Source organism: Elaeis guineensis, chromosome 12, assembly GCF_000442705.2.
Source record: "Elaeis guineensis isolate ETL-2024a chromosome 12, EG11, whole genome shotgun sequence".
NCBI classification, from domain to species: domain Eukaryota; kingdom Viridiplantae; phylum Streptophyta; class Magnoliopsida; order Arecales; family Arecaceae; genus Elaeis; species Elaeis guineensis.
This window is the reverse complement of record NC_026004.2, coordinates 44143136-44160108: the sequence shown is the minus strand read 5'-3', so window position 1 is coordinate 44160108 and position 16973 is coordinate 44143136.

Genomic DNA, 16973 nt, shown 5'->3' with positions numbered 1-16973 from the left:
TCGTTGAGCCACTTCTGGTAAGTGTCTCAGACCATCCCTCTAGCATTCGGGGCTGGCTCCTCGGGTGCCGAATTCGTTACTACATAAAGGATCTGCTCATGCTCAAGGATGATTTTTAATTTTTGATACCAGCTATCAAAATTAGGTCCCATGAGCTTGTCATTATCTAATAATGACCGGAGTGACAGGGTAGTGGCCATAGCTGCATAAAGAAAAACCAGACCTCTATTAGTATATAAATTATTAATACTAAAGACTTGGACTTTAGTCTAAAGTTTCTTCCGATATTTTTACAAACTGGTAGCCTCAACCTTCAATTTGAGGAATTACTTTAATTTCTTAGTAGGTACTAGAATCCACACAGACTACACATGAGCCCAACTTTGGTTGGTCAACCCATGTGCATCTATGGGTAGGTTCATAACCAGTTGTTTCTCTAAACAACTTCTAGTAATTAATTTTGCCCCAGAACCTAATCAGTAGGCTTTGGCCTCCACTGAAAAGATCTGGTTAGGTCCAACCATTAACATGATTAGATTTGGTGAATCGGACCAATAAATGATCAGGCCCGACTTTGGCCGGCCAACCTGATCACCATCAGAAAGACTCAACCAAATTATCATACTATGAATGATAATTCCATTAGTCAATAAGCACCAAGCCTTTGGGCCTCCAATGATTATTAAACTAATGGACTCATTATCACTCACTTAATGGGAGGCTATGACTTAGTTATCACTATAACTTAATCATTTTAAGGACCTAATAATTTTTGAAGATTTTATTAAAGGATAGAAGAGAAGAAATTAATCAGCCAATTTCAATCCTCCCACTGACTTCACCAAGTTAGATTAAAAAAGATTTAATTAAAGTCAGCATTAGGAGCACCTAAATCAATCACACTGATTTACCTAATGACATGGATGAGCCCTAAGCACCAAGTGATCTAATCAAAATCTAACTCACCAGGTTGGCCAGATAAGTAAGATCAGTGGTGGGGATATGCCATTAACTCATCAGAGATCGAATCAATGCGAGTAGCTCCCACTTAAGAACCACTGGTCAAACTGCCGAACTTACCTTAGACATCAATCGGTTCATTAGTTTTAATTTGATCAACTTAGTAAATAGGGTTCCACCACGTAGCCATGAATTAAGTCCATCTTGGTCTAGTTAAAGACATGGACCCATTCAACTATAACTATTGGAGTTGAGTCTAGAGTGTCTTTGACCTAATCTAATTCAACTTTTGATTAGATTTGACCAATTACTCTAATTTAGTCCATTTCTTTAAGCTAACCTTGGGTCTAACCCAATTATGGACCTAATCCATCTAACCCATTGACTCACAAGTTTATGCAATTGTCTTAGGTCTTAATTCACAATTCTAGACCAACTTGATATCACTTAAATTCTTTTAATTAAGTATTTGGGCTGATGGGTCAGGGTTTGGCATTTTGAAAATAATTTTCAAATTTGAAAGGTTTTATTTTCTGTTCACCAAATATGTTGACTCATTTCATAAATAGATCAGTACATTTCATAAATAGCAATCCTATTGCTAATTACATAACAAAAAATAACTCAATCAAAATAAATCATGAATATTCCTTTAGATCTAATCTAACATATTCATTATAAATTTTATAATTGAACCCTTATAATTAAGTCCTTTCATTACTTCATCTGCATGGGATATAATTGCAGCGGCACCCCTACCGCCATAGGAGACCCCATCGAATGGGAGGAGAAGACCTTTAAACCCTACTTTTCTCCTATGATCGGACGGCCATGGCAACCAACCCAATTAGATTACTTGCTACTTGGATCAAGTATATCTAAATATACCAATTTTAAAATTTAAATTTTAAATTTTAAATTTTAAATTTTAAATTTTAAATTTTGAATTTCAAATTTCAAACAAATTTCAAATTTCAAATTTCAAATTTTAAATTTTTGAATTTTAAATTTTAAATTTTGAATTTCAAATTTAAAATTTCAACCAAATTTCAAATTTTAAATTTTAAATTTTGAATTTTAAATTTTTGAATTTTGAATTTTGAATTTTGAATTTTAAATTTCAAATTTCAAATTTCAAAATTCAAATTTCAAATTTTTTGAATTTTGAATTTCGAACAACTTTCAAAATTTAAATTTTAAATTTTAAATTTTAAATTTTAAATTTAAACTTTTAGATTATAACTTAATCTATGTATGTAAATATATATATCATATTTTAGAATCTGCTCTGATACCATTTGAAGTGAAATTTTAGTGCTGGGATAAAATGATAATTTTAAAACTTTTTCAAAATCATTATTTTACAATGAAAATTATTAATTAATCTAATTAATTAATATGTGTTTATCCTACACTAGGATCTAAATATGATATACAGCATGCATGCATTTAAATTTGAAATTCAAATTTGAACAGTAAATAATTTACTGTTCTGTGTTCAGAACACAATACCTTTGTGCGGATAGTCGATCATCGCAATCTGATCATCGTCAAAAGGATCTGATCATCGCAACATAGCCACACAGCATGTCTGGCCTCTACGGATCATCCACATGAAGCTTCCGATCTGATTGGCTCCTCACGAGTGCTAGTTCGTAGAGTCCTTTCGACGGTCGATGCTGATCGAACTCCTTCGATCGATGTCTATCGACTCTTCAGATACTCTGAATCATCAGCAAGTGTGCTTGAGAGGTTGATGAAGCTCTCTCTAAAATTTGGTGAGATCACGACACTCGTAGCTCACCTTCTCACTTCCCGAACCCCAGGCTGAAACCCTAGGGAACTCACTGAAAACCTGTGCCCACTTTTCTTTCTTTTTCTCTCGAAAGGTTTTGGACCTTCACCTCATGCACAAGGCTTCCTCACGCCCCAAGCTTTCTCTCCAAAAAATTCTCTGTGCACGCCCCAGCTTTCTCCTCTTTTTAAAACAATTCAAAACGTGCCTTATCCGCATGAGAGGATAAAGATAAGTGGTTGCACATTTGAATTCAAATCAAATTTGAATTCAAATGCAAACCAACTCATCCCTATCCACTTGGGTGTGAGAAGAGAAGGGGTGTGGCTTCATTTGTACGTAGAGAGTTTACACGAGAAATACTTTCTCGTGTAGAACATGGGGCGCTAAAGAGGATAAGGACATGGCGCATGGATTGGTTGCTCATTCAAATTCAAACTTTCTTTTGAATTTGAATGGCCAACCAACCATCCTTATCCACCTATATGGCACACAAATGTGGGGCGTGGGAAGGGCTTTGTGTGAGACAAAATTCACAAGAAGTTGCTTCTCGTGAATTCAAATGGGTGTAGAGATGTGAGGTGGCACAGGGATTTGAATTCAAATGGTGGTTTAATCTTAATTGAACCAACCTAATCAAAATAGGTTAAGCACAATTAGACTAAATTAAACCCAACATAATTAGACTTAATAAAATCTTAATCAAATCAAGAATTGACTAAGCCCAAGCCCTGATCAAATCAGAGACCAAACCATCTCAACGATTAGGTCAACTCTTAACCTAATCGGGTCAAACCCAACTGAATCCAATTCAATTGGACTTGATCCAAAAATAATTACTCAATCAAATTGAGTTAATTAGTGATCAAATTACTAATTAAACCTCTCATAAATACTGAGTCTAAATTCAATGGACAATCGGATATCAAAGTCCATCGATATGAAACCTTGATCGAAGAGTCCCAAACCAGTGGGACTCTTGACCCCGGTACCCAAAATATATGGGACTCATGATCAGAGAATCTAGATTCTCGATCATAGAGTCTCAGATACGTAGGACTCATAGTTCACAAATATTAGGACTCTTCATCAGCCATTGATCAGATAGGAACCTCTAATGTGTGTGACCCTGCAGGTTCGAACCTAAGCCGATAGCACAGGAACCAATTCCTATACTAATCGAAGTGACCATCTAGCAATGGTACCTGATATTTAGATAGGCTGAATAGTCACAATCGCAACACTCAGAACCTACGTGAATATGGTTACTGTATAATTCATCCCTTTTGACCCCTGTGTTTAGGACGACTCAGGGTTAAACTGTCAACCCTGATTAGATCATCCGAATCGTGCTCAACTCAATCAGTCCTGTGACTCCTCACTAGGACTACCCTGGTCAAGGTTTTGTTAAATTGAAACATGATTGTACACAGCTCTTGAACTGGAGTGGTCAATCCCATCTTGACACACACACCGACAAGTCAAGTACTTGACTACACCCAACAGCCTTTCGTTACTGAATTAGAAATTCAGGTAGTCCAGTGCCTAAGTGCAGTGAGTTGCTTGCAAGTCATCGTAGCGGTCTCAGGTCGGAGGGACATTTATACCCATATCCCATCAGAGCAAATCTTGACAGCAGAGATAGCTCCGGAGTCGGTCACGTTCAGTGCAGATGTACCCTTACATCTCACCTGTATGCCATACTAGTGTCTCCACACTCCTTAGTTAAGTGGACAACCAACCTATATGGCACACAATGACCTATGCTCGATAAACATTATTGTCCTTGGTAACAACGTATCATTTGGTCACAAACAGGTTTAAGGACTAAACAACAAATCCTCCTTTGTCGAGTCTAAATAGTCCTAAGGACTTCACCACAACACAGGAGTTCATTAGAAGATGAAATAATTTATGATGAAAAATATCAAAATAACTTTTATTTATTTATAATTTATATACTAATATAAAAAAGAGTACAACCATCAACAGGCTGACGATTGGCTTTGGGATACTATTCCCAACAGTCGAAGTATTGCAAAGCAACCTTCTAGAACCAACTAGCGTATGGTTACCGTATAATTCATCCCTTTGATCCAAATGCTCAAGATGATATAGGATTTAACTGTCAACCCTAATTAAGTCAACCACATTATATTTCAACCTTTCAAATCCATCTCATGGATTATTCTAGTCAAGATTTTGCTAAATTGAAATACACTGATGCATATCTCCTACCAATTCAAAGGGATCAATTTCATCTTGACTCACACACCGACTTGATAAGTACTTGACTGCACCTAGTATCCTTCCATCACTAAGTTAAAAACTCAGATGGTTTAATATTAAAGTACAGTGAGTTGCTTACAAATTACTGTGATGGTCTCAGGTCGAAGGGACACTTATATCCATATTCTTCACAAGCTACTCTTGACAGCAGAGTGCTTGGCACATGGTCACGTTCGATACGAATATACTCCTACATTCCATCTGCATGCCATAACAGTGTCTCCACAGTCCTTGGTTAAGAGGATGACTAACTCATATGGCACTTAATGATCTATACTTGATATCACTATCATCCTAGTAATAGCGTATCATTTGGACACGAATATTTTTAAGGACTTAACGATAAATCCTCCTTTGTCGATTAATAATAGTCCTAAGAACTTCATTACAACACAGGAGTTTAAAGATGATCAATTTGTAATAAAAATACTAAATAATATTTATTAATAAAAATTTATATATAATTTACAGGATGAGCACAATCGTCTAATGATTGACTTTAGGACACATTTTCCAACACCTAATACTCAAATTGGAGTTCATCACTAGATCGTCCGATCATAAGAGCATGTAGGGTTCAAAGATCCTCTATTTTCATTTCATAGGGTAGTCTTATGGCATGTAAGGGTGCTACTATGATGTCCCAAGAAGAAGAACCGCGAAAAGAGTTTTATTTTCATGCATATGATATGCTTAAGTTGCTATGTTATAATCATATAGTATGATTATAATTTTATATTTTAGAGATATGATTAGATGCTATGATTAGTTGTGATGATTGATAAGATATAGCTATAATAGTGCATCATTTTATTGATTGAATTAGGATGTGCATGAGACCATTAAAGCCCTCATAAAAATCATATTAAGTCATAGTGTTATGAACCAGTAGCTAACCTATTTTTTGAATCGATTAATCATTTGGTGTCTAAAGAGTATTTCAAGTGTGGTGGTTCTTTAATTGATTCTATTTGCTGGTCTGATCAATTTATTAGTATCTAAGAAAAGTAATGAGGGGACCCCCACCAATCTTAACACTTTTCTGATCAATTGGATTAGTTCGAATCTTGAATAAAGATTGCTCAGTATTTTGAACACTATATATGCCTTCCTTCATGCCTAGTCAATATTCTATCAAAAACCATAGTAGACTTGTTGTGATATCCACAAAGCTTGCTATAGAAATTGATATAGGTTTGTCTTGGTGCATATTAGATGCTTTACGGTATATTTTGGATATGTTGCTTTATTGTGATATCCACAAGGACAGCATTTTTCAGATAGGCTGTATCGAAACGAAGGATTTGACTTAACTATAAAATACTATAATTTGTTGTGATATCCATAAGGCTATAAGTATTTTTAGAGGTAAAGATTATGTTGAGAATTACATGAGATGCAATTGGATAGATTTCCTACCTTTGAACTCATTGAGATTTGTTGTGATATCCATAAAGCTTCATTAAGAGATTAGGATCTCAACCCTATTAAGAAACTAGATTAGGATTTCTCGCTTACCATACGAGAGGGCTATGGTATCCAATAAAATAGTGGGAGATATAACTAGTTAAAAGATCTCATCAGTTATGCATGTCAAACATGAGTAGTCTGTTTATACTATTGTTCTTTATTTATGTAGATTTAAGTCTGCATTATGGCTTCTTTATTTTCACTATGTGAAATCATAAATAATAATATATTGACCAATCCAAACTATATGGATTGGTTGAGGATCTTGCAAATTAGGTTCACACTGGAGAAGAAATCCGATGTTCTGGATATTCTTGACCCTAGATCGATCAGCAATAATAATAAGAAGACAAAAGATATCCACATGGATATTATATGTTCATTTTGTGATAAATTTGGATATTGAGAAAAAAATTGCAAGAATTATCTTGCGAGATTGAAGTAAGATGCAAGTACAGCACCAAAAGGTGTGTATATGATACAAATCTATTTTTCATTGAGTGACTCAGACTCTGATACTTGGGTATTAGATACTGTCTATAGATCGTATATTTATAATTCATTATAATGACTACAGAATATCAAAGGTCTGAAAAGAGATGACCTTAAGCTTTATGGTGCAAGTGGAGAGTCCATTAGTGTAGAGGCTGTGGGAACATCTATGCTTGATTTGCTTTTGGATAAAACTTTAGAATTGAAAGACTGTTATTACATGCCAAAGGTCATTAGAAATATTATTTCTATACCTTTGTTGTTAAAACATGGTTATGAAATAAGGCTAATGGAAAATAGATGCTTCATTTTTTTTCTAATGAATTTTATGGCAATGGTTATATTGATAATAATCTTTTAATTCTTATACTTAATAAAAATATATTTTATATTAAAAAAAATACGAAAAGAAAGAGAGAAGATGTGAATATCACATTTCTCTGGCATTGCTACCTTGGTCATATTAATGAGTCAAGGATAAACAAGTTATACAAAGAAGAATTCTTTGATCCGTATGATTATGAATCATTGAGAACTTATGAATCTTGTCTCATGGGTAAGATGATCAAGACTCTTTTTTCTAGACATGGAGAGAGGGCAAATGAGTTATTAGTCTTAGTACATACAGATGTATGTGGACCGATGATAACTCAGGCCAGAGGAGGATACTCTTATTTTATCAGATTTATAGATGATCTATCAAGGTTTGGATATATGTATTTGATGAAATATAAATCTGAAGTTTTTGATAAATTCAAGGATTATCAAAGTATGATCGAGAAACAAACTAAAAAAAGTATCAAGATTCTTCGATCTGATTGAGGAGGAGAATACTTATCCAGTAAATTTTTTGATCATCTTAAAAGTAAAGGTATTCTCTGAATGGACCCCTCCTTGTATACTCTAGTTAAATGATGTAGCAGAAAAGAGGAATCGCACTTTGATGGATATGGTGTGGTCCATGATGTGCTTCACTGATCTTCCAATATCTTTCTAGGGATATGTCCTAGAGACTGCCATATATATATTAAACAGAGTGCCTTCAAAGTTTGTTGCAAGCACACCATATGAGATATGGAAGGTAAGGAAGCCTAATCTTAAATATTTTAAGATTATGTCAAAAATACTTTTGGACATAAGTTTAGTGCTAGATCAGACAAGTATAGGTTTGTAGTGTATCCTAAGGAAAGTAATGTATACTACTTCTACCACCTTACTGAACAAAAGATTTTTGTTAGTAGGTATGCCACTTTCTTAGAAAATAAATTCATCAAGAAGGAGGCAGTGGGAGGAATATTGAACTTATGGAAGTTCAGGATCTACAAACCAATCCAAAAATACTTATGGTTGAACCACAAGAAGTCCTCAATCAAAAGTATCCAAAGATGAGGTACATTCACAATACACACCTTCTCTTCGAAAGTCAGATAGAGTGCGTCAAGCACGTCTGAGATATGATTTTATCATTGAGAATGATAATTTGATCAACATCATTTAGGATGATGATCCACTGATCTATTCAGAAACTGTCATGAGTAGAGACTCAGATAGATGGTTGGAAGCCATGAAATCAGAGATGGACTCGATGTATACCAACCAAGTATGGACTTTGGTTGATGTACCTGAGGGTGTGCTCCAATAGGGTGCAAGTGGGTCTTCATGAAGAAAATAGGAGTAGATGGCCAAGTAAAAACCTATAAAGTTAGGTTGGAGGCGAAGGGTTTCAGACAAAGATAAGAAATTGATTATGATGAAACCTTCTCACCAGTGGCTATGCTCAAGTCTATCCAGATTTTACTTGCTATAGCAGCATACTACGATTATGAGATCTGACAGATGGATGTCAAGATGGCTTTTCTCAATGATAATCTAGAGAAAGAGGTCTATATGACTCAGCCAAAGGGATTTATCTCAAGTGGGAGAGCAAATCAACTATGCAAGCTAAAGAGATCCATCTATGGATTGAAGCAAGCTTCGAGGAGCTGAAACATCCGATTTGATATGACAGTCAAACAGTTTGGCTTTAGCAAAAATAAGAATGAATCATGTGTGTATAAGAAGACAAGTGGGAGTACTGTTGGTTTCTTTGTTCTGTATGTCGATGACATATTGCTCATTGGGATTTATATCCTAATGATGCAATCGATCAAGACTTGACTATCGAATATATTTTTTATGAAAGGCTTGGATGAAGCATCCTATATACTAGGTATAAAGATCTATAGAGATAGATGTAATAGGATGTTAGGCTTATCCCAGTCACGGTACATAGATCTCATATTAAAGAGATTTAATATGGAGGCAAATAAGAGAGATTACTTGCCTACAAGTCATGGTATATGCCTCTCTAAGAAGATGTATCCTAAGACACCGGAGGAGAAAAAGAGGATGAACAAAATTTCTTATGCTTCGACGATGGGATCAATTATGTATGCCATGCTATGTACCAGGTCTGATGTAGCTTATGCTTTAGGCGTAGCTAGCAGATTTCAGACTGATCCAGGGGAGGATCATTGAAAAGCTATGAAAAATATTCTGAAATATATAAGGACTAAAGATATTTTTCTCATATATGGAGGAGGGTCAGAGTTGAAACTAGAGAGATACATAGATTCTAGTTTTCAATCTGCTCTGGATGATAGAAAATCAATATCAGAGTACATGTTTACCTTAAATAGGGGGGCAGTGAGTTGTAAGAGTTCCATGTAGCAGACAGTAGCTGACTCAACCACTGAGGTAGAGTAAATCACTGCTAGTGAAGCTGCTAAGGAAGCTGTCTGGTTGAAGAAGTTTATCATAGAATTAGGAGTCATTTCTGAGATTGAAGGACTGGTGCCACTCTATTATGAAACACTGGGACTGTTATTCAAGCTAAGGAACCTAGGTCTCATCAAAGATCCAAGTATAACCTCAGACGCTTCCACCTCATTCAAAAAATTATAGAGAGACAAGATGTTGTCTTTGAATGAGTAGACATAAAGAACAATACAGCAGACCCATTCACTAAGGCCATACCATAGCAGCTATTTGATCACCATCTTGATTGTATAGGATTGCAATACAAAGGCGATTAGCTTTAGCATAAGTGGGACATTGAAAGAAGAGTGCCCTATAAGCCAATCACAAGTGTGTTACGATAGAACTTTTCTTTGTAATTTTTCAACTCATGTAATGATATTTATTATTTGATAATAAAATAAGACATTGATTCATTATTTTAGCTGCATCTTATTATGTCTAAGATTATGATGAATCTCAAATATTAGGATAATGATTTAAGGAAACATGAATAGATTATGCTAGTGAGATCTAAAATCTTAAAATTTTAATCTTAAATATTTTTTATCATAGGAGTATTGAGTCAGGGATCAATATTCTGGATAGACTGGCACATCCTATATATGCTCGATGGAGAGGGTGGTAGATCTCACTAGCCACTTATATATAGGATACTAATACAAGGATGTGGGTACTCATTTAGAAATAAGTTCATTGAATTGACTCGATAAAAGAGAATATCTTATGGAAGCCTTACTTACATGTCAAAGATAGTTATCTAAGTGGGAGTTATGCAAGCGATCCTTAGACCTGAGATCAACATGGAATCTTATGCACATGAATCTATATTTTGGTTCATACTCAGGGATGGCATTAAGATATGTATAGAATATTTTGGATATAGTGGAGTGTGTATGAAGGTTATGAGTCGGTCAATATGAAATCGATCACTCCTAGTAAGAGAAGATCGTATCCTATGTATTCTCATCCCTAGATGACTCAGAAAAAATCTTTTGACCAAAAGTAGGAAGGAGATTAGAAAGAGTTTCTAATACTTCATCATCGGAGTCATCATTGGTTAATTGAGAATCGATATGGATATGTATTTTAGTTTGATATAATTCCATACTCATGAACATATTCAGGGTGCAGGGATGATCGAAAGATTAAATTGCATAGTAACTTGCCACTAAAGGATATATTTGATATTTCTATCAAATTTTATATCTTTTGGATAGTCATGATATGTTGCTAAATATCAATATTGACTTGTAGGTTTGATCAAATTAAAGAGTTTAATTCGATCGAGAATTAGAAAGGATTCTAATTGTTGAACTCAGGTTGGCTCGATTGGATCTAAATTAGTTAGATTGAAATCTAATCAAATTAGATCAACTTGCACCCAGACCTACTGCTAGTTAGATGTGAAACTCAATGGATCACACACATATCAAAATTGATCAAGGACCCTTTTGATAAGGTTGATTGAAATTTTGGATTTAATCAGGGTTTTCGATAAGCATGCTAGTATGTGTGGAAACCCTAGCTCCTTGGGAGATCAATTAGGTCTCATCTCTTGCTTATTAGCTAGCCCAATTTGGAGGACATTTGGGTCAAGTCATGCCACCTGGAAGTAGCCCAAAATGTGGTGCCACATCCCATATTAATGCCAAAAACCTAGAGTCTAAGTTGTGAAGGACTCTTGGCGCAAAACACCTCTTAGTGTGCGCGTGTTGGTATGAACAGAAGGAGGAGTCCTTCTGACATGGGATTTAGATATGTGTGATGGCCCTAATCACCCTCCATTCTTTGATTCACATCTCAAAGTATGAGATGAAAATTTTCTAGATTAAATAGGGTGGAGAAAAAAATGGAAAGGTGAAGGTCACTCGTGCATGTGCATTAAAGCATCACGTTTCCTCTCATTTCAGAGAGTCTGTTGCTCCTAGATTGATTTTGATGACTACAAAATAGTTTGAAGAAATACAAATATTTTTTATTTGAAAAAGACCTTATGCTCTACAGGGGAAAAATCATAATTTCATCAAAACTCTGATTTGATAGCATCATCGTGTAGAACAAATGATATGTAATCTATTGGTGAAAGTTTCATGATTTTTGGACTTATATTTTTGGAGTTATGAAGGTTTGAAGTTCATGAGTCGACTCATGAGTCAACTCATGAAACTATGAGCTGATTGGCACGCAAAGATTAGCCATGGCACGCTGGTTTTCTGGCTTGGCACGACCTGTGAGTCGACTCATGAGTCGACCCACAAGGCATGAGTCGACTCATGAGTCGACCTCTGCTGTTTTGGGCCAAGAAAATCCAGAAACCCAATCTCTGGACTTTACAACAGAGGTTGACTCATGAGTCGACCCCTGAGGCATGAGTCGACTCATGAGTCGACTCATATGACGGGATTTGCCTGTAACGGCTAGTTTTTGGCCAAATTTGGTTGCTTTTTAATGCTGCTTTTTGTGCTCTAACGGCTCTTTTTTCTGCCTAGTTTGTTTTCCTTTGTCTCTTAAGGCTATAAAAGGTTTCAAAAGGTGGAAAACAAAGGAGAGTGATCCAAATATCCAAGAGGCAATCAAGTGATTTGAAAAGAGAAAAGCAAGAGCATTCAAGAGGGCATTCAAGTGCATTCAAGAGAAGGTTTTTCAAGCCAACTACTCAACATCATTCAAGAGCTCATTTAAAGCCTTCAAGAAGCCATCAATCAAGCTCACCAACTCCTCAAGCATTTACTTCATCTCTCATCCACTTTGAGGAAATCCAAGAGGGGCTTCTTCATTTGAGTAAAGCGTATTTATTGTTATATTCGCTCACTTAAGGAGCTATTCTTGTACTTATTTGTGCTCTAAACTGATTTTATCTTGTGAGTAATTATTTTTATTTTGGAGGGTTTCCAAAACAAGGAAAGGTTGATCCGAACCTGAAATCGGAGTGTATTGGGTCGGCTTGTATCCGGGAAACAAGTGGACTAGCTTGGGATAGCTAGTGTCGGAGTTTCCGACGGTTGTATTCGGGTTGAATACAAAGTATAGTGGATTGGAATTCCCAAGTAGGAGCTTGGGGAGTAGATGTAGGTGCAAGGTTGGCACCGAACCACTATAAATCATTGTGTTTGTGGCATGCTTTATTGTTTCTCTTTAATTCTCCATTATATCCTTGCATTCTTGTTTTAAGTAATTAATCTCAAACTAAAGTCTCTCTCCTCATTCATCAAGCTTTTGATATATAATTTTTACAAGTAATTAGTTAAGCCTAAAATTTTTAAAACCCAATTCACCCCCCCTCTTGGGTTGCATAGCTGGGCAACAAGTGGTATCAGAGCCCGATGCTCTAGCCCTTCTTTGATCTAACAATCAAAGAGCCAAAGATCTATGGCAACCCACGTCGGCACTTCTCTAGCCGAGGGGCAATCTACCAACCGACCTCCACTTTTCAATGGGTCTAATTACACCTATTGGAAAGCTCGGATGAAGATTTTCATACAAGCACTAGACTATGATATGTGGAGTATCATAGTGAACGGTCCACACACACCCACCAAGATAATAGATGGTGAGGAGTCAACCAAACCCGAAAGAGAATGGGATGAGGTTGATAAGAAATTGGCACAGTTAAATGCTAAAGCTATGAATGTTCTTTATTGTTCACTTGATGCAAATAAATTTAATCGCATTTCTACCTGTGCATCTGCTAAAGAAATATGGGATAGGTTAGAAGTAACCCATGAGGGAACAAATCAAGTAAAGGAGTCTAAAATAAACATGCTTGTACATAAATATGAGTTATTTAAAATGGAGCATGATGAGTCCATAACTGCTATGTTTACTCGCTTTACTGACATAATTAATGGTTTGAAGAGTCTTGGCAAATCTTATACTAACAGTGAGCTTGTAAGGAAGATTCTCAGGTCATTGCCAAGAACCTGGGAAGCCAAGGTGACTGCTATCCAAGAAGCAAAGGACTTTAACACTCTACCTCTAGAAGAGCTTCTTGGATCCTTGATGACTCACGAGCTTAGCATGAAGCAACATCAAGAGGATGAAGTCAAAAAGAAGAGAACCATTGTCCTCAAATCCACAGCCTCTCCTGATGAAGAAACTGACGACACAGAAGATGAAGAACAGGATGAAGAAATGGCACTCATCACCCGAAGATTCAAGAAGTTCCTAAGAAAGAGGAAACAGGGGATGAGAAAGAGACCTTTCACAAAAGGGGAACAAAGCAAAGAGAAAGAAAAAGATCAACCCCTTATATGCCATGAGTGCAAGAAGCCGGGGCATTTCAAATCCGAATATCCATAATTGAAGAAAGGTCCCAAAAAGTTCAAAAAGAAGGCAATGATGGCCACATGGAGTGCGAGCGACGACTCAAGCTTCGATGAGGAGACCTCAACAGAACAAGCCAACCTGTGCCTTATGGCACACGATAATGAGGTAATTTCTGAAACCCCTAGTGAATTTACTTTTGAAGAATTGCATGAAGCCTTCAATGATTTAATTGATGAATTGAAGAAACTAGGAATGAAAAATAAAGAACTAAAACTGAAAAATTAGTCTTTAGTAAAACAAGCAGAAAATCTTTCAGTTGAAAAATCCACTTTGCTTCAAGAGAACCAAAGCCTAAAGAATGATATTAATAAGCTGAAACCTATAGTAGATAAATTCACCTTAAGTTCAAACAAACTAAATATGATTCTTGAAAATCAAAAGGCCGTATATGATAAGGCCGGACTTGGCTATAATCCCTTAAAGAAACAAAAATTTCTGAAAAATATTTATGTAAATTATTCAAGTAACAAGCCTACCAATACTACTTATTTTAAATGTGGTAGAATAGGACATAAATCTTACACTTGTGCAAACATAACTGTAAAGAAAATATGGGTTCCAAAAGGAACCATCTTGACTAACCAAAAAGGACCCAAGAAAGCTTGGGTACCTAAAACAAAAACTTGATATTTGTTTGCAGGTGTGTCTAGCATCCCATGGAGAAAACAGGAAATGGTATCTGGACAGTGGATGCTCGAGACACATGACTGGTGATGAATCACAATTCATCACGCTTGATGCTAAGGATGGAGGGATGGTCACCTTTGGAGATAATGGCAAAGGAAAGATCATCGGGATAGGTAACAATGGTATCACTCCCTCCAAATATATTGAAAATATTTTGTTAGTTAAAGGTTTAAAGCATAACTTACTTAGCATTAGTCAATTTTGTGATAAAGGGTATAAAGTAGTTTTTGAATCATCTGTTTGTATTGTGACTAGTCCTATTAATGATGGCATCAAATTTATAGGACATAGACATGGCAATGTTTATATGGTAGATCTAAATGATTTAGCCAAATTAGACATGCAATGCCTAGTATCCTTAAATGCTAAAGTTAATGAGACTAGTTGGCTTTGGCATCGTAGACTTGCTCACATTAGCATGCATTCTCTTTCAAAATTAATTAAGAAAGAATTAGTTCATGGCTTGCCTAAACTGAATTTTGAAAAAGATAGGATTTGTGATGCATGTCAACTAGGTAAGCAAACTAGAGTTTCATTTAAATCCAAAAACATTGTTTCAACTTCTAGACCATTAGAGCTTTTGCATATGGATTTATTTGGACCAACTAGAACCACAAGTCTAGGAGGAAAACGATATGGTTTTGTAATAATAGATGATTATTCACGTTTTACTTGGGTTTTCTTTTTATCTCACAAAAATAAAACTTTTCAAATTTTCACTAAATTTCATCGAAAAGTCACTAATGAAAAAGGATTTTCAATTCAAAATATTAGAAGTGACCATGGAACTGAATTTGAAAATCAAGACTTTGAAAAATTTTGTGATGAGAATGGAATCGGCCATAACTTCTCTGCTCCTAGAACACCCCAACAAAATGGGGTAGTTGAAAGGAAAAACAGAACCTTAGAAGAAATGGCCCGTACCATGCTTTGTGAAAGCAACCTTCCAAGATATTTTTGGGCGGAAGCTATTAACACATCATGTTACATTTTAAATCGTGCTTTGATCAGACAATTTTTAAAGAAAACCCCCTATGAACTTTGGAAAGGAAGAAAACCAAATATTGCATATTTTCATGTTTTTGGCTGCCGATGTTTTGTATTAAATAATAGCAAGGAAAGACTTGGTAAATTTGATGCAAAATCAGATGAAGTAATCTTTCTGGGTTACTCCTCTACTAGTAAAGCTTTTAGAGTTTTTAATAAAAGAACTTTAGTAGTTGAGGAGTCCATTCATGTTGTCTTTGATGAATCTAACGATCTTCCTTCAAGGAAGAATGAGGATGTTGATGATGCAGATCCATTAATAGAAGGTATGAAGGAGATCACTCTGAAAGATTCAGCCACTCCAGAGGACAAGGAACAAGAAGACAAACAAGATGAGATAGGTGAGGAAATTCAAGAACAACCTCAAGGTACAAATGACCTACCCAAAGAATGGAGGTATGTTCACAACCACCCTAAGGAGTTAATTATTGGTGATCCTATGCATGATGTAAAAACTCGCTCTTCACTTAGAGATGTGTTTAATCATTGTGCTTTTGTATCTCATTTTGAACCTAAAACTATTGAAGAAGCTGAAAAAGATCATAATTGGATTAATGCAATGCAAGAGGAACTTAATCAATTTGAAAGAAATAATATTTGGACTTTGGTTTCAAGACCTAAAAATTGTTCAATAATTGGCACAAAATGGGTCTTTAGAAACAAATTAGATGAGCATGGTAATGTAATTAGAAATAAAGCAAGATTGGTTGCTGAAGGATATAATCAAGAAGAAGGGATTGATTTTGATGAAACCTTTGCACCAGTAGCTAGATTAGAAGCCATTAGACTTCTACTTGCATATGCTTGCTTTATGAAATTCAAATTGTTTCAAATGGATGTTAAAAGTGCATTTTTAAATGGATTTATTGCTGAAGAAGTTTATGTAGAACAACCCCCTAGATTTGAAAATCATGCCTTTCCTAATCATGTTTTTAAATTAAATAAGGCTTTATATGGATTAAAACAAGCACCTAGAGCATGGTATGATAGACTAAGCAAATTTTTACTAAATAATGGTTTTTCAAGAGGTAATGTAGATACAACCCTCTTTATCAAAAGAAATCAAAATGATATGTTAATTATACAAATTTATGTTGATGACATAATT